Source organism: Heterocephalus glaber, unplaced genomic scaffold (genome assembly GCF_053883595.1).
Source record: "Heterocephalus glaber isolate CG9 unplaced genomic scaffold, H.glaber_assembly_v1.0 deba00001465, whole genome shotgun sequence".
NCBI classification, from domain to species: domain Eukaryota; kingdom Metazoa; phylum Chordata; class Mammalia; order Rodentia; family Bathyergidae; genus Heterocephalus; species Heterocephalus glaber.
Window position 1 is genome coordinate 29,473,567 of NW_028258312.1, and position 27,005 is coordinate 29,500,571.

The 27,005-nt window shown below is 40.5% G+C and overlaps 1 long non-coding RNA gene across 2 annotated transcripts; it reads left to right on the plus strand.

Annotated features, from left to right (window-relative positions):
* Window positions 1–27,005, plus strand: LOC110348474 (uncharacterized). 2 transcript variants are annotated; one of them, XR_015439006.1, is made up of 5 exons: window positions 1–956; window positions 7,457–7,512; window positions 9,095–10,149; window positions 21,686–21,763; window positions 25,530–27,005. It is a non-coding gene; the product is annotated as an uncharacterized LOC110348474 (long non-coding RNA). The 2 variants fall into 2 exon arrangements; XR_002393737.2 differs by having other exon boundaries at window positions 10,052–10,149.

Below are 27,005 nucleotides of genomic sequence, written 5' to 3' on the forward strand. Positions count from 1 at the left end.
GATCTCATTTACATCATGTGCTGTGAATTGGCATCATAGTTTAGATCTAGAAAGCCTCCCCACCAATTCTCACCTGTGTGGAAGGTGGTTAGATCAGGATTCACCCATGAATCAACTCAGTAGCGGGCAGTGCTGCTAGGAGGCAGGGCCTGGCCGGAAGTGACCATTGGTGTTATGACCCAGAAGGGTCCTCCCCAGCTGCCCCCTTTTTGCTCTGCCTCCTGGCTGCCTTGGGTTACACACCTTTTCCTCCTCTGCCATGCCTCTCCGCCATCTTGTTTTTGTTGGAGCCAGATGACCATGGACTGAAACCACGAACTAAAGTGAACCTCTCTTCCTTTCAGTGTGGCCGTTGGGTGTTTGGCCCAGCAATAGGAAAGTGACTGATACAGTTAGGTAGTGGTGTGTTTGGTGATTGTCTCATGTCCTGCGATGTTCCTTTGCAAAGTGGGTGCACAGCTCACACCCCCTAAATGCCCATATTGATAAAGTCCAACATGATGTGATGAGGTTAGAAATATGATTTGTGATGGAATTCCTCAGTAAGAAAACTGTATTTTTTTGGAAAAATCTGCCTTGATAATTTTGCTTGGAAGTTTTCAGTTCATTCCAAGGGATCTGAGTCCTGCTTTTTCTTCCAGAGAGGTCAGAGCAAAGGAAGAAGACACTGTGTGACAAGTCCAGGCAAATGGAGAAAAATGTGATTTCTTCCCATGAACTTGTGAAACTTTAGGAAAGTTTTAGTATGCATGAAATCATTGGTTTGAATTGAACGTTTGTGGAAATTTAACCAACAAGCTGAATTTTGGATCTAGATCAGCAGAGGCTGAAACAAGGCAGCACACACAGAGCCAGGGCGAAGATCACATATGGTATGAGATTTCGTCAGAAATTTGTGGGGCGCATGGATCGTCCTGGTCATCAAAATGAGGAAGTCGTGCCTTTGGAGCACACAGGTAAGAGTAGGGAGGCTTGTTGATTTGTTGATGGGTGTGAATGAGTGCAGGAGGACACCCAGGTGAAATCTGGGTTTCAGCATTACGTATAAAACTAGCAAGACACCTCTTCTCCACTGTGTGGCAAATGTGTCCCTCAGTCATACAACCTGAAGGGCACATGAAGGGTCTTTGGCTAAGGATTTTGTGTTGCTGTTTGAAATGTGGTGATGGATATACCCTCACCTTTCCTACTTTTTTAGGAATTGATAACAGCAGCTGGCATTTATTGGGAAATTACTGTCAGTTATTCCGACACCTTTGAAGCAACAGCTTTATTCATCCTCACATCAACCTGTGAGGGATGGTGCTGCTTTACTTCTATTTTAAAAACGAGGAACAGAGACTGACAAAAGTTAATTAGCTTTGGCAAGACCACACAACTAGAAAGCGGTGGCACCTGATTTCTTGTTTGTTTGTGTTTTTGAGGTGAGGATTTGAACCCTGGGAATCTAACGACAAAGCCTGTGTTCTTACAGGCCATATTTATCAGCTCAATATCCTGTGTAATATTTGTTATAGAGAGCCAGACTTATTTAGAAATACATGCAGTTTGCAAATTGGAAAAATATTAACCTGGATCCGGAGTATGGCATCCAATTTGTAGCTCATAGGCTCCTAGAGTATCACACAAGTTTTTCAAAGATGGCATGAATCTATATGTACTTTCAGTGCACAACACGAGTGGCCACATAAAGCTCAGTCATCAAACACCAAGCCCCACATGCCAGGCTCTTAGGGGGTTTGTTGGAGTCAGTGCTTGCTTGCCCTCTGCACATTTATATCAAGACCCTCAGGCTCAGTGCATGCATTTCTGCAGTGTGAGGCAAACCCTGCACCTGCCACAGTCACCACCCCAAGGCCCAGCCTGTGGTCCCCTTGGATCCAGCTGCTTTCTGGTTCCTGTGTTCTCAAAACCTCCCGAACATGGTCCTTAAACAAACATCTGTCTTCATCTCTGTAAAAATTCCCAAGACTGAGTGACTTGAATATTTCTGCTTTTTCTGGCCCAGTAACTATTTTCTTAGTCTGACAAACATCGCACTTTCCATTGGGGATACATCTTCCCTCTGCTTTTAGTTTGTATGGGTGCCACCTTTCTGGAAGTAGACACATGATTTAACCCTGGCCAGTAACAGTGTTGCATCCCTTAGACCACAGTGATTGGCTAAGAGATGAGCAGGAGACTCATGATACGCCAGGAAGACCCAGGCCAGGAATGACGGGGATTAGGGGGTGGAGACGCGTCTGCCAGGGCAGATAGACCTAAAGATGCTGGGAGCCAGGAAGAATAAAATCAGCCTAGAGAAAAGCAGGGCAGAAAGATGGGCATTAACAGATAACGGTCTTTGAGCTTTGGTTCCCTCCACACTTGGAATTTCCAGGGAACCCAATAAACAGGAATTGTGATGATTTCTCTCACCAATAGAGACTTCCGTGACACCCTGGGCTCCATGCTTGGATAAAGTCAAGGGAAAATTATAAAAATTTCCATACACTTCCTATACATACAGTAAGAGATCATTATTCAGACTATGTGGAAATAACATGTTCCAAATGAATGCTACTTTAAAAGAATGCAATAACAGTCACCAACTTGATGCATTCTCAAAAGTTTTCTAGCTGTGTTCTTTTGGATTTTGTTTCTGTTATGTAAATTAAGAAATGATATGCATAAAAAGCATGTTAATCCTTACCACTTCGATCTTTAAAACACGTATTTGTTACTTTCCAGAATACACAAACAGTAAGTCTGGTGTGTAGAGGTTTCAATTGAGTCAGATAACCCTTGTCAATATTACTTATTTGTTGCTGCAGTACAATGCCTTTATTGTATATCATATATAATAAACTGTTCTTCAGTTACTATGCTGGTATATTTTTCATACAGAAAAATTAAGTTCTATTTTTGATTACATTCATTGTTCAGACTCTTAGATATATGTTTTCAAATGTATGTGGATACTGCTGTAATTTTCTAAAATAAAACATTTATTCCAAAGACAGTGAATTTACAATAGCTCTCCAACATTATGTCTTTCCTTAATCAACAGCTGTGACGCAGAATTTCCCTGGTTTGGGATCTTGATGATTATTTTTGGGAGAAAGTGTTCTTAGCCCTAAAGGGTTGAAAACCAAGAATTTGGTGCCCTGAATAGAAAACCAAAGGAACCCCTAATACCTGCAGGATTCAAAATTGTTCCTTCGGAGGCACAAATTATCTCTTGTGAATTACAGTCTTCTGTTGAAGAATTTCACTTCTTCCACTAAACTGTCTTTGTGTTTCAGACCTTCAGAAAGGAAAACATTTCAGGTTCCTATCAGGAAAATCAGCTACCCTCTGCTGAACCCATTCAGAGTTCAGCCACTGAGAGGAAACACGAAAGCTGACACGTTCACTAGCCTGAACACATGAAACTAATAAAAACCAAAGCAAAACAGGCTTAACCCACCCATCACCTTCTGAAGAGAATACCTATGACTCAAAATTAGGTAATTTTAGGATTAAGTTTTGTCAGTTTTCTCTCACACCTTTCTTTAGAGGAAAACATTAATCCATAGCTGAAGTCCCCATGTTTACAGTAAGGACTAATACATGTTAATCCTCAGACAATGAAAGCTGCTTTTGTGTGCAGTTTCCCTGCCTTGATCTATGAGACTAGGTACACAGGGAGACACCTCTGTGCCACTTTTACCTCTCCTTGCAGGTAACTGCTTTGATAGGAAATCCACTGCATGTATCTGGGCTGGAGAGAGAAGAATCAGCATATAAGGCTGATATCGAAGATATATAGAAATATTGTAGACACTTATGAAGGGAAATTTAAAATCCAATTGAGCCTTTGTAAAAGATTGCTATAGTTTATATACTAAAAATAAGAGAAAAATGTGTTTGCAAAGATCTGAGAATATATTAAGATTTTTTTAAAAAGTAAAAATTGAAATCATAATGTTAAGTGAAATAATTAGACATAGAAGGTCAAATATGGCATGGTTTCTCTTACATGAGAAACCCAAAGCATGAATAAAGTAAAGAGAAAAATAAGAAATAATCAATAGGCAATAGGGACATCAATTTTTTTGCAAAAGGGAAGAGGACCAAGAGATGATGGGAGTGGGGAGGGGGCATGGCTAGAAGAACAAAGATGTGTGATGCCCCTATACCAGCTCTCCATGAGAAATACAATCACTGTGTGCTGCAAATGTGACTCATAAAAATTGAACAAAATGAAAGGTAAAACTTTTCAGAAATTTCAACACTCAATAATAGCCATGTATCTGTTAAATGTTTTTTAATCCAACTGCAAGGCTGTATTTAAATCCAGCTGGAGAAAGATTTTCAAGGCTTCTTCCTCCTTAGCCAGAGCCTTAGCCACTAGAGGTGGCAAGTCCCTGTCCATGGGAGCTCAGTGATGGGAGACCCGGAAGGAAGTCGCTATTAAACTGACTCTTCACTTGTGCAACTGCCATGGGAAATCGGCCCTTGTTGGTAGACATTTGGGGATGAATTTCCTTTGAAAATGTTTCTGTGACTTATTATATTAGGAATTGAAACAGAAAAAAACATTGGATTGGAATTTGGATAATAATTGCGAGACTGGACTTCGTCATATTTTATTATACAAATGTAGACAGGTAACTTCAGCACTTTGAGCATCAGTGTCCCATTTGGAAAATAACGGCCCATCTGCCTTGTGAAGCTCTTGTGAAGCCTGGGAAAGAAGATACATTTGAAAGTCAGTGTTTTGAAAATCCAAAAGGAGCACCGAAGAAATGTAATATTATAGCACCCCATTTCTCAGTATGACTGTTTTTTTAACTTTAAGAACCTAAAATTCCTCTATTTTGAATTAAATCCTCAAGATAATATGATTGGTTTTGTTATTTCTATCATGGATAGAAATATTTAGTATTGAAACTAATTCATTCAAAATATTTCATATTCTAATAATGAATTGGTTTTGGCAGAATAATTTCTTCCTTAAAAGTCTGGTTTATGACATTTGGTTTCACTTAGAAGAGTTCAATAAACTTAAAAACACACAGATGAAACGCTTTGACCTGACTTCTACACTAAACCACTATAAAAGAATGAAATGTTGATGAACATCGGTGATATCTGTTTATACACACTTAGGAAACAATGGACAGAAGATGTTTAAAATGTTTAAAAACAGGATGGCACATGGTGCTAGTTGAAAACAAGAAAACTACTTAGGATTCCCTAAGTTCTAAAGAAAAGGAATGCAAATGTGAATTTTTTTCTTTATAACCTGTAATGGTTAAGTTCTTGGGAACTTAGACTAAGAGCTTTTTGTTTCTTCCACATATTACACAGGTGAGTCCAAGATCTCCTATGGCTTGTTTCTTCCACAAAGAACATGTGACATGTGTGTTACATGAAACGTCATGGGTGTGTAGCAGCAAGTACTGGATGTGTGAAGTGAAATATATTGTTTGATGTTTGCACTTGATAGTTGCCGGTAATAGGGTTGAGAGAAGGACAAGGACTAAATATCTCTGAGAGGGAATAATCACCGAGGTTTAAATTCACATCCTACTGTACACTGTTCTTCCACATACTAGAGAAGAGCAGTGCTTAATGTGATTTTTATAAAGATTTATATTTTTAAAAAATTCTTGTATTGTTGAAGAATTTTCTTTTTTCTCTAACAAAACAGTAATGAACAGACTATTTTAAATAAGGGACCTACAACCTCTTTGTAATGTTGAAAATAATTACCCACCTTTGCAAAGAAAGTATACTTTCAAATGTCTGCGGTCTAATTTGATGTTATACATGTCAACAGAAAAAAGAAAGCTTGGAGGTTCCCTCTCTGTCTTTGAAGACTCACCGTTTATCACTCTGTCTTTGACACATAGTCATTATGCTGCTTATGAAAGTCGACTAGCTCCATAGGAGGTGTACAAGGGATTTCAGAGTCAGGTATAAAGACTTCTTCCCAAGGAAATTACCTCAAAAGTGTGCAATTTACTAACCCCTGGAGACATTTCATTCTGTAAATAGCTTCAGGAGAGCTCTCTTTACGTTAATTACGGCTAAAACTGGACGTAAGCATATCTGGAAAATATCATAAAATACTTCACAATTCTCTTTTTACAAAAGGCCAATGAGTTCGATCAGTTTTCAACACTTTGATAATATAAACCATAATAACATTGCATTCAAATTCTGAATCAAAAGCTATGAATTCATATCATGTTACAGACATGGGTGCCAGAGAATAATGGAGAAACAGCTGTAAATGAAAAATGTAGTGTTTTTTCTCTAGTTTGAACAAGCTTTGTAAAACCTTTTCACTAATTTCAGGTATAAGTTTATTACTCTAAACAGAGCAAAAAGTCCAAAGGTTGAAATATTTTTGTCTTCCCTCGTCCAAATAACAAACTGTGACCTGTTTTCAATCTAATGAAACTGATACTTTTTCCAACCCTTTCTGCTAGGAAATGACAAACACCACGAGCAGACCAGAGGGAAGTTAGTTGCCAAAGTGTTTACAGGAGAGTCATCTACCCAATGTGACAGACAGCTCAGTCTCCATCTCTGCCCTATTACCTGTGGGCTTGCAGCAATTAGAAACGTGAAAAGAACATCCTTTTGTTCTCCATGCTCTGAGTTTAGCCTGCAAGAAAACAAATACAGAACCCTAGAGAAGGAGCGTCTTCCAAGGCCTGGCGGATTTGGTGACAACTGGATGTGTGGCTCTCCTGCAGAGCAGAGCCGTGCTGTGTCCTTAACACTTCATCCCAGGACAACCTTTCTTTGGATGATTTTTTTTTTTCTTTTTGTCCTTGCAGATGTTGAAAGAGCTTTTAGGTCAGATGCAAATACAAATGCATTACCACTGACAGGGCTGTCATTCTTCTTCTGTTTAAAACACTCTTTGGCACTTAGGGTTTTGAGACTCATAATCATGCCTTTCTCTTTAAATTATAAAGTCCTTTTACAACTGTTCCTGGCATTTCTGGGAAGGCCTGATGCAGTGAAGCCTAAAGTTCCTACATCAGGCTTTGTGTGTAGAAAGTTTGGAACAAAAGGTACTAAGATCTTCCGAAAAACAGATTATTTCCATCCAGGAAATCGTCTGAGGAAGAGAAAGTATTCAGGAAGACCACACTGAAGCGAACGAACTTGAGCATTTCTCAAGCTAGGTTATTCTTATCTGTCTCCCCAGACAGCTTCTGTGGATCTAAAACAGTTGTCTCTCACAGAAAATCTCTGCAAACTGCTCTACTGAAGCCGGCACTGTCTCAACGGAAGTAAATGATCGTTATTTATATTTGCATTTTTTTAATGGAAAAAAAGCTGGGGCCATTGCTATAGTGCTTAAAAACTGCAATAATATGGCAAACTGCTGCAAGGCAATTATTTACATAAATCTTTTCTTGTTATTTCCTTCCTTCTTATCTTGCTAATATTTATTTTGACTGCCTTGCAGAGTGACTTTGACTTCATCCAGGAGGAGAATAAGGCTGAGTGAACAGTGCCACCCAGGTAGTGCCTAATAACAAAACTGCTGAGTGCTCACTTCTTTTAGTGTTTCCCATTTGTGCATTACGAAAATTATGCATCTTTGCCATAACTTGAGCTATGAACTTCTAATTTCCAAAAACAAGGTTAGGTGTTCACAAGATCAATTGCTCTTATAAACATTTTATTGTATTCTCCAAATATCCTTGTATTTGGAATTAAATTTGATAGTTTGCCTGAGAAGGAGTCACCAGAAGCATTCCTGGTCCAAGTAACTTTCTCACAAAGAGGTAAAGTGAAATTGCCTACAGGAATTTCCCCCAGATAGTTATAAAATCCACATCAGACTCTTGTCAAATGGTTAGTATTTGGGGTGCTTTTATGTTGTCTATTTATGCTGAGAAAGAATTCAAGTCTTTTTTTGGTATAAATCAGTGGCTTTCAAATTGTGATCTCAGGACCCCTCTTACTTACAGGGGTTAGAATCACAGATTATCAAGGAGGGGAGCCCAGAAATCCGTGTTTAATAAGCTCTGGTGCTCACTGGAGTTGAGAACCACTGGCACAAACAAATAGAAAAGGATTGCCAACCTGGTTGTTTTTAAGTAATTTAAGGCAAACATATCAGAAATTGGAATAAACCTACACAATTATTTTATCTACATTTTTCATTTGGGTTTCATGCAGATATGAGTCAATTTTAAAAGTCACATTTTAAAATTCTTATGTAATTTAAACAAGTCTTTTCATTAATACTATTTCAACACTATCAGATTCCTTTCTTGTTCATTTATGGAAAAAAAGGATAATCAGTGTAACTCACGTATATACTAAAAATTCAGATTCCCATTGTATTTTTCTTTCTGTACAATTACTGAATCTCTGTTTGCCATTGTCAACTGCCTGCTAAATTATACAATTTAAAGGTAAAAGGACGATTCACCTATATAGAGAAACATCTGCTAGAAATCAGTACTTCTGTAAAAGCCACTCACTTTCTAGAAAATTTCTAGAATTTTCTATGTGAGGAAAGCAAAGAAATCTGTAAGACCATGCACAATTCATGAAACAATACAAATCAAGTGGCTGGTTGGTGTTTTAGAGATGAAAGACAACTTTGGAGTTATTATTCAGAGAGGATAGTCTGGGTTGGGAGAAAAAGAAAGGAGAAAGCAACCATGGAAAGAAGAATATTTGTAAATGTAAATTTCAATAAGCATAAGGGGAGTGACGGTAGAGGATTTCCCTGGATGTAGCCATTTCCTAAAGGAAGCAATGATCTCCATTCCTCCTTCTGCATTTGGAAGCAGGTGAGTCACAGGTTCCTCACATTCAGGAGGAGGCCAGCAAGTCATTTTCTTGTCTGGAGACCATGGAACAGCCTTTCCTTAGCTTGACAAAAAGACTCATAAACCTGGAGGCATCAGAAACATTGAATCCTATTCTCTGCTTTCTATCTCTGGCTTAAAGACTGAGGAAATAATCCAGTACCCTCTGCCTCTGTCCCCACTCATGAATTTTCATTTGTTCCCTCATCTGTGAGAGGAAAGGATTGTGTCAGAGATTCACTTGTGACGTTCAACTTAACTCTGATTTCTTCTTTCAGATTGCCTGACTATTGGAGTGAAAATTATAGATGACTTCATGGCTTTACTATAACTGACTATTGATTTTAGAAAAAGATGATGATTTTGGCTATCAGAAACATGTTTTCTGAGTACTTCTTCCAGCACTGTGATGGATTTACATTATACCACCCACTCTTTCTCTGATTCCTTTTTTGAAAAATAGGTACTGACTGGCTAGGGTTAAATGTTCAACTTTCAGTTATGAATTAGAGGAAAGCCTCACTTAAGACTCCCATTTATGACTCTGACCTCATTAACCTGAACTTTAACCTCTAACCAGTTGGCCTAACCATTCACAAGTACTTACCAGCCTAGGGAAAAAAAAGTCCCTTGATTGCTCGAGCCAGTTGTACTTATCAGATGCATGTAAGCCTGAGTTAGGAGCCAGTTAAACTCTTCAATTGCCTGAAGTATAACACAGTCACTGATTTCACTTTGCAAGGCATTTGCTAGCTGCTTTGTGATAATCTATACCCTGTAGATGAGATTCCATCCTTAGAAAGTGTCCAATATTTGACAGTTGAACAGTGTAGAGATTGAATCGAAAAATAGGGGTTATGTTTTACTGTATAGGGTACTTAACAACATGGCATACTGAAATAAAAATGTTGGTACAAGTATCTCATGTATGTGATTAGAGTGAACCTAAAGGCAGGATGTTGCCCCTTCCTCTCTTTGCCTCTAGGAGAGCGAATGCAAACCAGTCAAATGCAAATGATATGAGGATAGCATGGCTAGGATTCCTAAATCATTATTTCCAATTCCCCTATGAGATTTTCCAAGTATTCACAAATTTTAGTCTGTGCTGTGGGTAGAAGCTATTGGGAAGAGGTCTATATAACAGAAAAATAAGGAATGAAAGAACTTCAACATATGCTTTAACTTGTGGGAGGATTTCTTAGCTACCTCTTTCTCCTCTCCATCTCGTTTTTCAGGATGCTCATCACAACAGTAAAGTGAAAGGAGGAAGTGATGCAACAGTGCCATTGTTCCAAAGTAGAAGGAAAAGCTGAACAGAAGGCTCTCTCTCCAGGTATATTAAAAGCCTACACCTGCAGAATCACTCCTTGGGATGCATGTTATTTGTTAATTTACAATAAGCATCATTTTTCCATGTATGGATAAAAGTGGATAGTTATTTATTGAAAAGCTTTAATGTTCTAGAGACCACATTGGGTGTGGGGAATAAAGTCATGAAAGAAGAATTATCCATTATTTTCAAGAGCTAGGGCTGGCATTTTTTTCTATTAAGGGCCAAACAGGGAATGTTTTTGGCTTTGCTAACTCTATAGATTCTGTGTTGATGTCCTAACTCAGCTGTTGTAGCAAACCAGCAGCCAGAGACTATGTGCAAATGAGCAGGTGCAGCTATGTCTCAATAAAACTTTATTTACAAAACCAAGTGGAGGGATGGGATGTAGGCTCAGGCCATTGTTTGCCAACCTCTGGTCTAAAGGGAAACATAATTACAATAGATCGTGCATCTGCATTATATGAAGAACAGGATGCTGTGGGAATCATCCATAGTGGTCATAAGCGGGAAATGTTTAGGAACAAGAAAGATGGAAAGGACACCTCAGTCTAAGAGAACATTTGTGGGTATGATCTGAGACCATGACTAAAGCTACACATCATGACAGAAGTGTGGCAATTGTGGGTTCTGGTGTACAGGATCAGACCAGCATATTAGATACAGGATTAGGCAAGAGAGATCACAGCAGTCACATTTTGCAGCATCTCCTGAGCCAGGTGAAGGAATTTTTATATCATCATAATGGCCACCATGTGCCACTGAAGTATCTAAAGCACTCAGTTGATGTGATCGGATTAATGTTTTCCAAAGATTGCCGTGGCTGCTCTTCGGCAGGGCCAAGGCTGCAGGTGGGCTCCTCCCATGTTAGAGGTGAGGGCCGACAGTGGCCAGTGGCAACTGGACAGGTGAGCCACGTCTGTCATGAAGAATCAGCATCTTGGCTGATGGAGCAGATGTGGCTGGAGCAGTGACTGAGTCGGGGAGGAAGCCAAGTCCTTAGCGCTCAGTGAAGGCCAGGATGTGGAGAACTTCCTAAGCCGGGGTAAGGAGTTTGCATTTCATTTTCAGTGCAATAGAAAACTCCTAGAGGGACCCAAGGCGAGAAAGCCATGAGATGCTTACACAGTGATTGTTCCAGTTCAGAGAGTAGATGGTACAGGGGCAATGGTGCGAATTGAAAGATCAGGGATGAGCTGTTTGAACGTCAGTGTAGAAAGTCCTGCTCGCTTGCTCAGGATGTCCGTCACGACGGAAGAGGTCTGTAAAATCTGTGACAGAAATCCTTCCTGTTAGCAGAGTTACATGAAGTTGGCTTGATTGAAGCATGTTATTGCACACGAAACCCACTGTGAAAGCAACAGAAGTCACAGGAAGCGTCTCACAGAAGAAGTGTTTGACTTAATTCATAAAGCATTTGTGTCTATTATAGTCTTTTACTTAGCAAATAATTGAAAAGTCATTAAACTCCTCTTTATAGAAAATCCTCAAAACACAAGACCCCCCTGCCATGAGTTCTGACTTCTGCTGTTTTCTGAGAAATGATGAAAACTTCTCATTCACTTGGACTGTGATGAACGAGCGGTAGAATTACCACAGCAGCAGGATCTATAATAAATTGATATTTCATGCTCCTCTGAGATGTTCTGACTTCTCTTACGAGCCGGGTCCTCCGTGCCCTGCCTGTGGGGATGTCAGTGACAGTAAGGGAATCCTTTTCTTTCAAGCTGTGACTACTGAGGGCACTGAGCCCTTGGGTTGGAAAGGAAACGAATCCACCTCAGCGTCCCATTCCCTGAGACACCAGGTGCCCCATGGACGCCAACACCCGATGCATCCAGAACTCATTGCGGAGCAGCTTCTGGTTCCTGCATAAACATCGCCTTTCCTCACGTCATCTGCCTTTCTGATTAGAAATTCAAAATGTGAGCGAGAAATCTAATGCTGATGCTCAGAAAACATTTACTTGAGAAGCTTGCACCCCAAGTTTCTTCTATCGTCATAAAACCTAAATGGGAAAAATGCCTGTTATCTGACTAATCTCAGAGCCCCCCCATCAAACAGATGTTTCCAGCACAATTAGAAGACACACAGTTCCATGTTCAAGGCTGCAGGAAAATACTGCTACATTTTCATACTCAAGCCTGAGCACTTAAAGAGTTTATTCAATTCATGGTATAGTGTCAGGCTTTTGAGGTAAAGCATATGTATATCCACAAGAAAAAAGTCAGGTTTTCAACTGCTGTCATTTGACAAAAGAATAATTTTGCTTTGAAATGATGGTGGTCTAGTTTTGTCTTCAGACATAATCTTCTGGGGCTGGGAGATTTCAGTTTCTTTGATAAGACAATCTGCTGTGCATTTTAAGCTTTTTTCATACACACAAATCTGAAGACAGTTCTGTTTTCAATAAGATGCAAGACAGGGAGACGAATGCCGTACACGTGTTAAGGAATCATTTAGCGCTTAATGGCAGCTAAGAATTTACAGTTTCACTTATTGTTTCAATAAAAAAATGTACAGCTCTTGTTATGATGAAGGGTTATGATTATTCTTCTAACTCAGTGGATCAGATTATATATAACATGGAACTTTTCAACCCCTAATCATTTGACCCTATTGCGTCTTGGCCTTTTGCCTAAAATCAAGTGTAGTATGTAATTCATTTGACCTAATGTTCTAAAAGCTTTACATGTATAATTCATTTAATCCTCAAAACAGCCTCATGAAATACATACTATCATCATCCTAATTTTATAAATGTAGAAACAGAGGCACATAGAAGTTAAACTGGACAAGTCTACCTAGGTATTAGAGCAGGGAAGTGTCCCAGGTAGGCTGATCCTGCCACTACTTACCGTCTTCCAGCAGATTATCAAAGATAACAGGTAAAAGATTGGAGGTTCCCAGAATCAATTTCCGGTTCTCCCAACAAGACCAGCTTTGTTGAGTTTCCACAAAATGGTTATAATGTGAACAGTTGAGAGTTGATTGCATTTTTCCTTAAGATTTGCAAATCCATTGGAAGCATAAGGATTGACATAGTAACCTGTCATTTCCCCTTTTGCTTATCATTTATTTGTCACTTGTCATCACTGAGAAAAATTTGCTAGACACTCAGCTCTATCTTGTCACCTTGGGGAATCTGTTGGACTCGCAGGTTCTTGTGAATGTACCCTCCCCTGGCAGCAGGCTGAGGCAATCAGCTGCTGCTGTGTTTCACCCGCCTCTCTGAGATCACTCTTCTTTGTTGATTGAAGTCACATTTTGAACACCATTGTTTCAATATTTAATGATTTTTTCTTTTGGGGGAGTGCTGTGTATTGAACTCAGGGCCTTGTGCATACTAGGCAAGTGCTTTACCACTGAGCTATAAGCTAGTCGTTTTGTAAAATTTTATATCAAGATTGGGTCTAGCTAAGTTCCTTAGCCTAGGCTTCAACTTGTGATCTTCCTGCTTCAGTCCTTTTACTGCTTTAATTCATTTTTTTCTACTTTTTCCAATGCCAGGAAAAAGAGTTGGTGAATTCAAATTTAGCTTTATTTTTCCTCCAGTCCACAAGAATTTGTACAGTGTCTTTTAGATGGCCAAGCCTTTTTCCCTTTTGCTTGGGGTTAACTATGAATAGTCATTCCCTCCTTGCCTTTAAGGAGTTTCCACTTCTACTGGGAGGATTTAGACATAAAATAAATACTGTTTTTTGTTTTAAATATTGTAATAGTGACATATATAAATAAGAAAGTGAAAAAGTTTTCTATAATGGGAGAAATCTATCATCCAAAAAAAGTCTCCATGAAGATGATTAACCTGAATATTAAAAAAATGAATAGGACAAGGCTTATTCTAGGAAGAACAAATAATCTAAACCAAATGAAAGTTGAGAAACTTAATACTTCTTGGAAATCCAGGAGAATTGCCAGCAATTTGATACGGTTAAGGCATGGGGTAGAGGAGACAGAAATTGAGGTGAGTCGGAGAAGGGTCCCAAATAGGGAGGGAAGTTGACAGAGCTGATATTAGAAAAACAATCAGGAGTTGGGGAGTCAGAGTCTTGTATTTTATTCCAAGAGGTTTAGCTCAGCAGGATTTCTCAGTGTTGGGTACAATGGCATTTTGGGCAAGACAAGTCCTTCTCGTGCTGCATGTTCCGGGGTCACAGAGTGCTCAGGCTCCCTTCTCCTAGCGCTGTCTGTCAGGGGCACCCTTTCACAGAACCACTCAGAGAAGGAGAGCCCACAGAGCTGTTAAGCGGAGACCATTTTCTAGGTCGGTGCTCACATCATATGTTCCGGTGGACATTGACCTCTACAATCCATCCCTACTTCAACTTGTTCAATTACTAAACTTTAGCATTGTATTAATTTTCTCCTGTGAACAATTCTGCTATGTAATGGAGCTCTACATGTATTTATCTAATTGTCTTCTGCCAAATTCCTAGAAGTGGGCCAAATGATCTTCACATTTTAAGGCTTTTATTATGCATATTTCTAAGTGTCTCCCTGCAATTTTTTTTCACCAATTTGCAATGTCAAGGATTCCAGTTTGTTCACACCTTTGGCAAATATTTCTTTCACCTAAAAAACCTTTAAAACTTCCTAATGATGAGATAAGAAAAACAAATCCTAACCAGAGACTTAAGTGCTCTTATTAGATGCCCTTACCTAACTACTGGCAGAGTTGTAGTTTTTTCCTGTTTCATGTATGCATTCATTACTTGTGTTTCCTCTTTAATTGACTGCATGTGTCTTTTGAGTGCTTTTCCATTAGAATGATAATCTGTTTTCTTTTAATTGAGCTAAATGTTTTAGCTTTTTTTCTGTGTTTTGTTTATTGGGTTTGATATCAGAACCTACTAGCTTGGAGATACAGAATTCCTCTTATTATTTTGAGTAATTATAAAGAATTTCAACCTCCTAATTTTGTATGTCTTAATTATACTAAGCATATGTACAATCAAAGCCATAAAAAAGGAAAAGAAGGAAAGAAGACAATATATTTGTTTTAGATTAAGGGGAAAATAAGGAAGGAACCACACAGCCCATTTCTTTATTCACTCAGCTGTGGTCCAGAGATGGGACTTACAGTTTTTTCCAAAATGAATGGATCTTATAACAGGTGTGATGTTAGTGATACTTTTGGACACAGAATTGAAATGTATGAAGATATCCTTGGTTCATAGCTTGTTTAAAACGTTTCAGTATACAAAGTCTGCATGTACCAACATAACATTGACTCCCTGTTTCCAAAGGGGAAATGATACAAGCATATTTATTAGAAAAATGTAAATTTTTTTTTTACTCCAACCTCCTACTTTAGATAACTGGAAGAACTTTGAAAATCTTGCACAATTTTATACTCATGATAAAATGGACTTGGACATTTAATTTTTTAAAGTAGTTGCAATTGTTAAATCACCACTGGAATTCTATCCCAGGAAGAATTGAGTGAAATTTTCCTCTAAAGAGACATGGGCAATTTTTTCCTGTTATATTTGTGGAATTGCTAGCAATTTATCTCATCTTGCAATGAAATCATATATACACTTCTCTTTTAGAAATTCCTTAAAGTGGCTGGCTTGGTGATGGTTTTCTCTTTTCTATCATTAAGCTATATGGTTTTGTGAGTTTATAATTTTATTTTAAATGTTTCAATGGGACTTTGTAGGGAGAGTAAAGTAGAGTAACACATAGAGCCAGATGTTTCTGTGAGTTGGCTGAAAATGTAGGGCAAAGTTCATGGTGGGACTTCTCACTGTCTGACAAGAAACCTCAATTTGTTTTGCTGTGCGATGTTTTTCCAGGGACACACGCATAACAATATGAGAGTTCTTGGTTTTTGTGCCGCAGGAGCACTGAATAGTCAACACATCAGCACGAGTTGATTTTCTTGATTAACCAAGTTGTGTGTGTGTGTGTGTGTGTGTGTGTGTGTGTGTGTGTGTGTATCTGTGTGGAGAGCTTGCATGGGGTTTGATCCTGAGCAAAGTGTTCCAGAAAGGCCAAGAGGGACTTGAAAGATCCCTTTGAGTGGGCAGTGGAACATAATTTTCCTCCTCACAATTTCACCTGGACGCCACCAATTACCCTTGAGGAAGAGTAAGGCAGGTTCTGTCCAGGGCGCAGGAGAATCTGAGTTGCCTCATCTCTGAGAGAAAATGGTCCTTTCTCTAGCAACTGCTCCTAATTGCCCTGCATTCTTGAACACAAATGAATTTCAAGTAAGGTTTGAAAACTGACTGGCGTCTCTAGTCCCTGGTCGCCAAGGTTCCCGCAGTAGCACAAGTGGACAGGTATCGCCTGCCCGTCACTCAGCCCAGTTCTGCCAAAGCAGCTCAGCTTTTATTTCCTCTACGTGTTGAGCTTGCTTGTATGATTCGTTTAAAACAAAATATATTCACTGTATTTTTTACAAGTTTAATTTTAGATGAGAAACATGAGGGGCTTCAGAATCAGACAGACGTGGGCTTACGTTGTGCTCTCTCCCTGGCTCTGAGTAACCCCAGCCTCCACTCAGAATGGCCTTTCCCCCACGCGGTGGAGTGCCTTTCTCCTCATCTTTTTGCAGGTGCTCTCGGTGCTCCACACCAAAGGGACTGAGTGCATTTTACGATGCTTCAGCATCTTGAGATTGTGACCTTGAGATCGGTGGTAAGAACATTGCAACGGGGCAGGGCAAGGACAGGTTGTGTGGGGGCGTGGCCTAAGCGGTGTGGAGGCCACTGTCCTGGGAGGTGAGCACCACACTCAGCAGCCACACACCACTCTTCTAGCCGTCACACATGGACACTGTGGCCCTGCTCACCCCTTCTCCAGGAATACGCTCTCCCAGCCACCACACCACCGGGCCATTTGAGGGCCGCATGCCCTCCGCACCTTCTGCCATAGTGAGCTGGAGAAAGTGGGCATTCTGCTCAAGTGGTACTGTCAGTTTCCTCTCCAGAAATTAAACATTGGGCACAGGTATTTCTACCCCTCTCCAGGTGGCTGGATCTATGTCATGTAAGCTTGGGGGCCCTCACTGGCCTTCATTTTCTGTTGCTGAGTTGGATCAGCTATGGAAGCCAATGAGAAAGAAGATGGGGCAGTGGGGGAGAATGGAGAGGGAGAGAGGGGGGAGGGAGGGAATAACACAGTAATACAGCAGGAAGCAACAATGATGAAAGACAGCAGGAGCTTCCTGATGCCACTTGATTCTCTGGTTCTAGACTTTTCTGAGACAAAGGCATCTCTCTGCCCTTACCTTCTACAGATCACTTCTGGTCCCTGTAACAAATTCCTTTTTCTTTGCTTAAACTAAGGCGATTGGTCCATGCTACTTCGAGCCCCAAATGGAATCAAGTGTGGCAGTCCCCGAGGGGCATGCAGACGAGTCTGGCCAAAAGGCTTTCTCTGTGCGGAGTTGAGGTCCACCGGGCCCTCTTGTTTGGGAGTGAATGTTAATGGGACTCACTTTTGACCCTGAGCTGCTGGGGTCTAGAGACCTCTAGGTTACACGTTTTCAATACAATAAAACCAGAAACAAGCTTTGTTGCAAAATCCACATTGACCAGAAGGTAAAAACAGATTAATTGCTCAGTTTGTTTTACACAGAGACAGAAGTTTCTCTCCAGGCTCCTTATAGAGGGGTCTCCATGTCATGGGCTGGAAAGAAGCACCAAGCCACAGCAATCTCGCTTTTCAGCATATTCGCCTTCACATGCACTTCCTCAGCTGGGACCTGCGCTTTAAGGAGCTCTTAGTAAGATCAAAGCAAACAAAGATTTCCTTCCATTGGATCCAAGTATTACTCAGAATAAGAAAATAATAACAATAAAAAAGTAGGCTGTAGGAATTGAACTCCTCAGGGAATTTCCTGGCCCTGGTGTAACTGGAAGCCATTGGTCAGGTGGCTGCACAAAGGCTCTGAGTCAGGGTTCTCTTCCCAGTGGACCACTTGGAGTCGGCTACTCCGGGGAAGCCTGGCCTCCGGTTGTGTCAGGTAATGATTCCTCTTGGGAATCTGGGTACAAATTTTTGCCCTTTGTTCACAGATTTTTCTACAAAGAGCCAAAGATTTAATATTTAAATATTTGATCTTTTAAAAAAAATTTGATCTTTTAAAAAAGTATAAAAAATTATAACCAGGCAATCTGAATTATATTATTACTTTACCCTTTGAAATTGAGCCTCTCCATTTCTCTCTCTTGCTTATTGCTTTTATCTAGCTGTCAGTAATAAAAAATACATGGTTATCAGTAAAATTGAAATCATTCAGAAGAGTAGAAAATTGAGAGTTAAATGTCCTTCAAGCACTATTTCCTTTTTCATTTGATAAAGAAAAGTGTGGTTCAAAATATTCATTGGTCCAAAGCAATGAATACATTTATTTTCACGTGTGAATCAAGTACTTTTTTTTTCATGAAGTGACATAGTTATCCACAATATGTTTACTGAAGAAACAGTGCAAAACAGTATGTATTATATACGCCCATCCTTGTAACGTTAGTGGCTTTATAGTATACACATAAAATACATTTGAAATAATAACTTATGACACTGTTAATATACTTGTCTCCTGAGGAAAATTATTATCAAGAACTCTCACCTAGCTCTGTGTGTGTAACTGTTACAATATGTATGTATTTTTAAATATTTTTAGGAGGTAAGAACAAAATGCAGAATGCACAATTTCTTTTAAAATTTGCCTGACTTTTTACTTTTTATTGATTTGTTTCTTAGGACTCTAATTTCTAATTTGCTTCTTTGTGACTCTTGATTTTAATTACCATAATAACCCTCTCCATCATCTGAAGATATATAATGAATGTTTGCCGTTGATACCCACTCATTAAATCCTGCTAATGTCTTAGCAGATGAAGATAGGAGCAAATTAACTGTCAGCGATATGCTTTACGACTAGCGAACTTTAACCTGAGTGCTCTGTGATATATTGTGCCTTTAAGTCACATCTGTATAGTAGCACTCCCACATCCTCCCCTTTCGCAGAATTATGATGTGCTCTGCAGAGACTACAAAGGGGGGCATCATTCCCAAAGTAATTAGCTTTACTGATCCATCGTGGAGATCTCTCATTTTGTGGCACAGATTTTGAGTCCTGTGAATGTGAAACTGCACTGTCCTCAAAGGAGGATGAGGTTAAATATTTTCTCCTAAGGCAGGGATGCTCTAATTTTCTCCTTGAATATAGGCCAGGGGCAAGTTCTTCAGACCTTGGGTTTCCTTTAAGAAAGCAGTGAAAGACCAACAAATTGGCTATCCCAAAATTAAAATTAGTGCTCCCACAAGTTGATCCTGTCCCTCTCATTGTTCAAAATAGTTCAGTGTAACAGCTAACTAGCAGTTGGAACATCAGCATCATGTCATTTAGGGCTCAACCATAATTCCATTCCTAATTCCAATTACCATAGTAATCATTTGGTAGAATAACTTTCTAAAGGCCAAAAATGAAAGCAGTTTCTACGGAGTGCTCAGGGCTGGTACATTGCAGAGACCAGCATTTAACCTATTGTTCTATGTGATTTTGTGGCTCTTTCCTGATTCAGAGTACTAAAGGGGGTCACACGTGAGATCTGGAGAGTTAACCACAGTACTGCTGTCTGGGGAAGTTCTTTCCCTCCTTTACTGCAAAGTGAGGTCCATATAGCTGACGAACAGGACATGAGTCTTGTTCTTTTCTGTTTTGGGATCTGGTTTGTAGTGCAGTATCTCAAGGGATGCAAAGAGCTGAGAGGCTATGTCTTCTGGCACTCACAAAAGTCTCCTTACTGTTCAGCACTGCTCCTCTGACATCTGCTGGCTGTCATGTGATCACATCCACAGGGTACTTTGCAGTCCCTCTCTTCCATGACAAGTGGATGGACTCCACCATTTTACAAAAGACTAACAATCCCAGCTTCCTTTCACTTAGATAAGAGGAGAAAGTCTGTTTTTAATTTAAAGACCACCTGCTAGGAAAAGTTCTCATCATTTGAGATGCTCTATTAGCATGGAGAACCATTGGGATATTGCTTAAACAGTTCTACCAGAGTCTGTACTTTGAGTGGCCTATAATCTCTAACTTGGATAATTTCAAGCTTTTTGGGCTTATAATAAGACCATATTTTCATTTTGGGTCCTACAGAAAGATTTCACGTGATGTAACTCCAGCCGCTTTTCAGGTCCTGGGGGTAAGTACCAAGGAGTGAGTTCCTGGATTCTGTTGGAAAAGCATGTTCAGGTTCCTAAGTAACTGCCCAACTGTCTTCTAAAGCGCAGTACCATTTTGCACCCCAGCAGCAGTGAATGAGAGTTCCCCTTGCTCCAGTTCCTGTTGCTGTTTGATGCTGTCTGTGGCTTGGACATTGGCTCTTCTAGTCGGAGCAGTATCATCTTGAAGTGGCTTTCCTTTGTATTCCCTGTGCTGTGCTTTCAGTGTCCTCTGCAATCCTCATTGTGAAATTTAATTGCATTGCAAAGGCTTCCTAGGGCCTTTAAGAGGTGCCTAGGTCCTGAGACTTGATGAGTGAATCAATGCTGTCTTAAGGGGTGGGTTAGTAACAGAGGGTGGGCTCGGCCTGACCTTCTCCATGGTCCCGTGTGTGCTCACTGCCCTGGGTGACAAAGTGTGAAGACCCGCCCTGGACCTCATGCTCTGCATTCCCACTCCAGGGCTGCAAAGCAAATGCATCCCTGTCGTTGATAATTTTCCCAGTCTGTGATATGACTTGCCACCTGGAAATATTCGATGAGGTGTTTGTTCAGGTCTTTGGTCCATTTTTTAATTGGGTAGTTCATTTTATTATTGTAGGTTTCTAGGAATTCTTTGTATTTTTCAAGATCAGTCCTTTACCATATTCGTCTTTTGCAAATAATTCTCTCCCAGTTCATGTCTTTCACAGAAAAGGGCTTCTGTTTTATTTTAACAATGTCCAGCCTGTTAACCATTTCTTCCATGGATCATGCCCCTGCCACTGTGTTATCAACTGTCTGACTTAGTTAATAACATTATATCTCTTGATGTTCAATTTTTCTGTTAAATAGAATGTTGACTGCTTGGTTCTTTTGTTTGAAATGTGTTCCTTTTACTTTTGGCTCCTTAAAAAGAGTTCAAGGGGAATTTTGCTCAAGTTCTCTCCCTTTTCCTTTTCCCTCTCACAGTTTTCCTCAGTCGTGTCATTGCTACATGGTCACCATTTATAAAATTTATATTCCATTTGGTCCCACTCAACTCCACATTTGTGTTTGATTTCGCCGTGATCACCATTATACTGCTCTCGCGTCATTCCTGGGGTCTGGTTGGCTGAAGTTTGTCCTCCAGCAAGAAACACCTTGGAGAACAGCATTTTCTGGTTTCCTGTCTGTTCAAAACTGTTTGTACCCTTTGTGCTTACGGATAGTTTGACTGAATATAAAGTCCTTACCCACATTTCCCCTGAGAACCACAGAGGCGGGGTTTGACTCCCTCTGGGACTGGATAAAGGTGAGGCCTGAGGACCATGTTGCATTTTTCCCACTATAAAGTACCTGATTAATTTGCCTATAATTCTTCTTTCATCTTCAGATTCCACATGTTTACTGGACGGTTCTCGATGTTGACCATTCTGAGTTACTATTCCCTGGTACATAATATATCCTCTCAGTAAGTAGCTTTACATCATCTTTTACATTAAGAAACTTTTCTTTAATTATATCTTTAGCAATGTGCTCTGTTTCATTAATTTATTTTCCTCCTTGACAGCTTCAAAAGACTATATTGAATCTCTTTCACCAGTTTTTATAGCTGTATCATTTACTTTTATTGAGGGTTGGCTGTGTTAATACTCAGTGAAATGTCAAGTAGCTTTCATTTCTCTTCCCAACATTTTCAGTTGTTTTGCAAGATGCATGCATGGAAATATACTTATTTAATAAATAATACAGGATAATTAACAAATATGCAATGTACGAAATAACATCACCCTTTATATTAAAGGATACACTTCAGAAATCTTTGCAAATCACCACAGTAAGAAATATTTTCCACAGACATGGAAATTAGCTGTTGCACAATATTTAGTTTTATCGGTATATAATAAGGCAGTTGATCAAATCTCTACCTAGGAACGTATAGGTTGCTTCCAGGTTTTTCCAATTACATTTTTGTACATGGAACCTCCTATTTGTATAAATATTTAGGGGTGCTAAATTCCTAGAAGGAGGTGCTGGGTTAAACTTCTGTATGTGTGACAAACCGAAAGGATAGTTTTCTGGCTTGAATCGCAAATATGATGGGAGAAGTGGAAGATTATAGCAGAGAGGCAGACAGGAACAGGAGAGTTGGTTGATGCAGTGCTGTGGGGTTTTCTACAGAATATCATTCATCTTTTACATCTTCCTATCTTATCAGTTCAAGCTGCTATACGAGGAAGTGTGAATTGGGTGGTTTAAATAACCAGTAGGATTCCTCACAGCTCCAGAGGTGAGCAAGGTTTCAGCAAATCTCCCCAGTTTGGATCTGCACACGAACACTCCCATGCCTCCTGCCAGCATCTTCATATCAGCTCAGCTCGGGGGAGAGCTAGCTCCAGTCCTTCAGCTCCATGTCAGGGCTCTTACTTACCCCAGTGCTGAGGACCCAGGCTGGAGGCCTTACCCAAGTCTCAGTACCTTCCAAAGTCCTGACTTCCAAGTGCCACCACCTTCAGGGTTCAGGTGTGGACACTGGAACACTGGAGAGATCCAAACATGCAGGACACAGCACTTCCTAATCTGACAGGTAGATTGCGATTTCTCATTGTAAGGATGCACTGCCCATTTGCATGTCTTCTACAAGGTGCTCATCTTGGGCCACATTTTCTACTGAGTTGTTCATACCATTCTTTTTAATCTGTAAAATCATTTGGTTAAATATTGGGAACTTGAGCCCTTGGTCTTTATGTTAGTGAAGTTGCATTTTTCAGAATTTTTCTTTTCTAAAGGATCTAAAGATATGTTCTTTACTCATGAATTGTATTTAAAGCATAACTTGGAAAATCAAAGAGTTTTTGTGCCAATTATTTGCGATATTTACCAGTCATAGTCCTGGTTTCTAGGTACGTTGATAGTAAATATATGTTGAATGAAATTAACACATGAGTTGGATAGATTTCTTAGTGATGAGGTTTAGATTTTTGGTTTTCATTTATGGTAGGCAGAATAATGTTTCTCCCCTCCAAAAATTTCTGCATCTTAATACCCTAATTTGTAAATATGTTACCTTAGATGACAAAAAAAAATCCTTTGTTTGTGATAAAAGTAAGCATTTTGAGGTCGGCAAGTTATCCTGGCTTGCCTGGGCCACCTGCATTTACAAAGGATCCTCTTAGGAGGGAGGCAGAAGAGTCAAAGTCACAGAGAAAGAGGTGATAGTAAGGTCCCAGAGGAAGGAAAGTAGATGCGATTTTGCTGTGTCTGTGAGGCAAGGGATACAAGTAACTCCTGGAAGATAGAAAAGGCAAGAAAATGAATTCTTTACTAGAACCTCCAGAGGGAACGAAGCTCCAGCAACTCAGTTGGATTTCCCATCCCTAGATAGTAGATTTGTGCTGTTTTATGCTTAAGTCGGGCAGCAGTTGTAAACTAATACACTATTCTGTGATGGACCTGTATCAATCACTTCCTTACCCCTTGGTGTATCAGTTTCTTCACTTACCGTATGATATTTTAGTAGTCCTCATTTCCTGTCAGCTGAAGCCCTGAGGGATTGTATATCTTGTGGAACCGAGTGGAGCTTGGATTCCTCCCTCTCCTGACTTTCTTCCTTGTGGGAAGGAGACAGTGTGTTCAGTTGAAAACCCTCAGGGAATTTCCGCCACAGGTTAGTTTGGCTGTGGTGTAACTTGCTTGTTCTTCTTGACTCAGTCTATAAAAGCCTGGTGTCATGATGGCAGGACACATGGATCTTTGCCATCCCGGAACAAGTCTAAATCAGAGGGCCCCATCTGGGCTAGGGAGGAGATGGCACAGCCAGGGCAGGTGGCTCTCGGTGGAAGCGGAAGACGCACGCTGACTTTCTGGGAGGGTAGAGGCTTTCTGCTGTGGGGTCCCTGGCCATGTGAAATGGGTCACTATTTCCATCTCCCTAAGCAGGACAGGACTACAGGTCTTGATGGCAAGAGATCACTGCAAGGCCACAGGTCTGCAGTAACCCATCCACAAATGCCCAGTCTCCCTGTAAGGGTCGTCATGCAACACTATGAAAATACTATTGAGACTAGAAAATGCATGGCTTTTCAAGGAGCTGGGAGAGCTACATGGCCTCATTTCACTGTGAACTAAGATAGATGAATGACTTGAAAAACCTGTGCAGAGAGTGTTTTGCTGTTGAGGCATTGAACAAATAAACCTGAATGTTCACCAGACATACAAGGGACCGCAGATGTAAACCCACAAGCTGCCATAAATACTATCATCCCATGGCTCAAGTCTTCGGCCTGGAGATACCTGGAAACAAAGAGAAAATTTGTATAAGATGAAGAATATCATCTCGGGTCCAAGAATAGCACTTGAATTGAAGTGACATAGCTAGTAAGTCAAATACCAAATCCATTTTCTATGCTTTTTCCTTGAATGCCTATAGGATCTAGAGTAAGTTTCCTATCCCCTGCTCACATTGCACATTCAGAGCTGGACAGCAGATGCCTAGTTTCTGTCCTTTCTGACCCGTCAGACAGAGATAGCCCTGCCCTGCTGTCTCAGTGCTCTGCGGGACAGGGGCTGCATGTCTCTCCTGCTGGCTTCACGTGGTCTGACTGAATCTCAGAGGCTGAATGTCATCTGTGTTCCCGCCAGAGTGATGAATGATAAACAATAAACACACCATTACCAGTAATTTATTTCGGGACCACCGAAAGTTATGGTACAAGTGAAACTTTAGATTGGAGCCTATGAATTGATGGCAGCTGACTTCGGAGAAATTTCACATTGCTATAGGGATTGGTGATTTTACTAACTTTCAACTCCACGTTGGATATAACACTGTTTTCTCTTTCTTCTGATCTGTTGTCAAACTGCATCATTTCTCAAAGGAGCAGTAACAGCCTCTTTGGTCTCTAGGTTCAGAGGCCACATGTGTGGCTTGTCAATATTTTGCTAAAAGCTTTATTAAAATAAAATAGGCCATTATCTAATCTGTGTGGAAACTCTGGGGGTGGTAAGAAGGAGTCTTTTCTTACTGGGGAAAAAATTAATCTTGCTTTGGTTTCAATAGAGTATTCATTTCTCATTTGACTCATGAACAATTCAATGCACACAACCTACTTGGCCTTGGATAATGTCTAGTTTTGGAGTATTGTTAATAAGAAATGGCATTAGTAATTCTGTGAACACAGACTTTTATATTATTATAAGACACACATATTTAAAGGAATTGTCTTCTTTCTTTTCAGTGTTTGTTTACCAAGAAGAACGACAATAGCCAAAGGGTCCTTCTTTTAACCCTAAACCACAGCAAACATTGTCTCCAGAAGGGCCTCGGTTATCTAAGGAGCCTTGGGCTACCATGAAATGTGCAGAGGAAACAATTCACCCCTGTTCACCCATGTTCGCTATCACCACCTCGTGCGTGGCTTAGGATGGCGGGGTGGAGTCTTTCCTAATCATGCAACACTCTGTGCCCCTGACAGAAGAATCTCAGGGGAGTGTCCACCAAGGTCTACCATGACAAGTCTTCCAGGAAGGGCAATGTGGTTCAGACCAAAGAGCACCAGAGTGGAAGGACAGAGGACAATGTGCCTGTCATAGCTCTTCTGCTGGTCATATGATCATGCATGGATCTCCTTTCACATAGAATGGTGGTAACATGTATTCCCTGGTGAGAGCAAAGGGCAATCAATGTGTGGCATAAGTTAGGCCAGTGATATGTAAGTGGTGTTGCAGTCTGTAGTATGCTGGGCAAGTGTAAGTTATCACTCAGATTTGATTCCGAGGAGGCCCTGCCCGACCTGCCAAGTCCCTCCAAGCTGCCTGGATCAGGGCCTGGTATCTCGTCCAGATCGGAACAGTCGGAGTCCAGTAGGAATAGTAGGGACAGAGTAACCCTCAGAGCTTGTGTTTTCCATTCCGACAGCTCATTTATCCCACCGTATCTGTTTCTCCCTGTGCCTCGAAGCCAGCACCCCAGGGACGTGACCCAGTTGCCTTGCCGCCCACAGAGCTTCCTTCCCAGAGCCTTCCTCCCCACCCCGAAGGACACAGGAGAGCAACTTGCTCCCCCGTGCTCATGCCCCCACGGCTCATTGTCCACAGGCCACACCGCAGTGTGCTCTTCACCACAGGACTTTGTCCCTGTTGCCTCTTAATCCCACGTCCAGGTCTTGGAGCCATCAGTATAATTTCCCTGTCATTAGCAATGTGCTCACGATGTACTTTCCTCACTATGACTCAGAATGACTTCAGGTCCTTCGAACAATTGAAGTCCTTTGTAGACTAAGAGTTGGTGTTGATAATGTCCAAATGGATTGGGTCAATTTTCCGTCCTCAGACAGGCCCTAACCAGGAAACAGAATTGCAGGGAAATGGAAACCAGATTCAAAAAGATACATGAAGATGAAATCCGGGTATGGAGAACACAGCTTTCCAGGAAGGGCTGAAACAACTAGAATTATTTTGGCTTGAGGGTGAAGTACACAAAATGCAGGCTGGCTCTTTCCCGTCGCCACCAAAGAGGGAAACAACAGAAAGGTCTTCAGATAGGGCAAGAAGGATTTAGGTGACATTTAAAGAAGAATTTCTTAGTAATGTGCATTGTTAAATATTGGAAGAATTTACAAAGGAAATCTGTAAAATTCCTTTCTGTACCAATCTTTCCATAGAAGGGTAGATTCCACCTGTGCTTAAATAAAATATTCACAAATTTTCTCAAA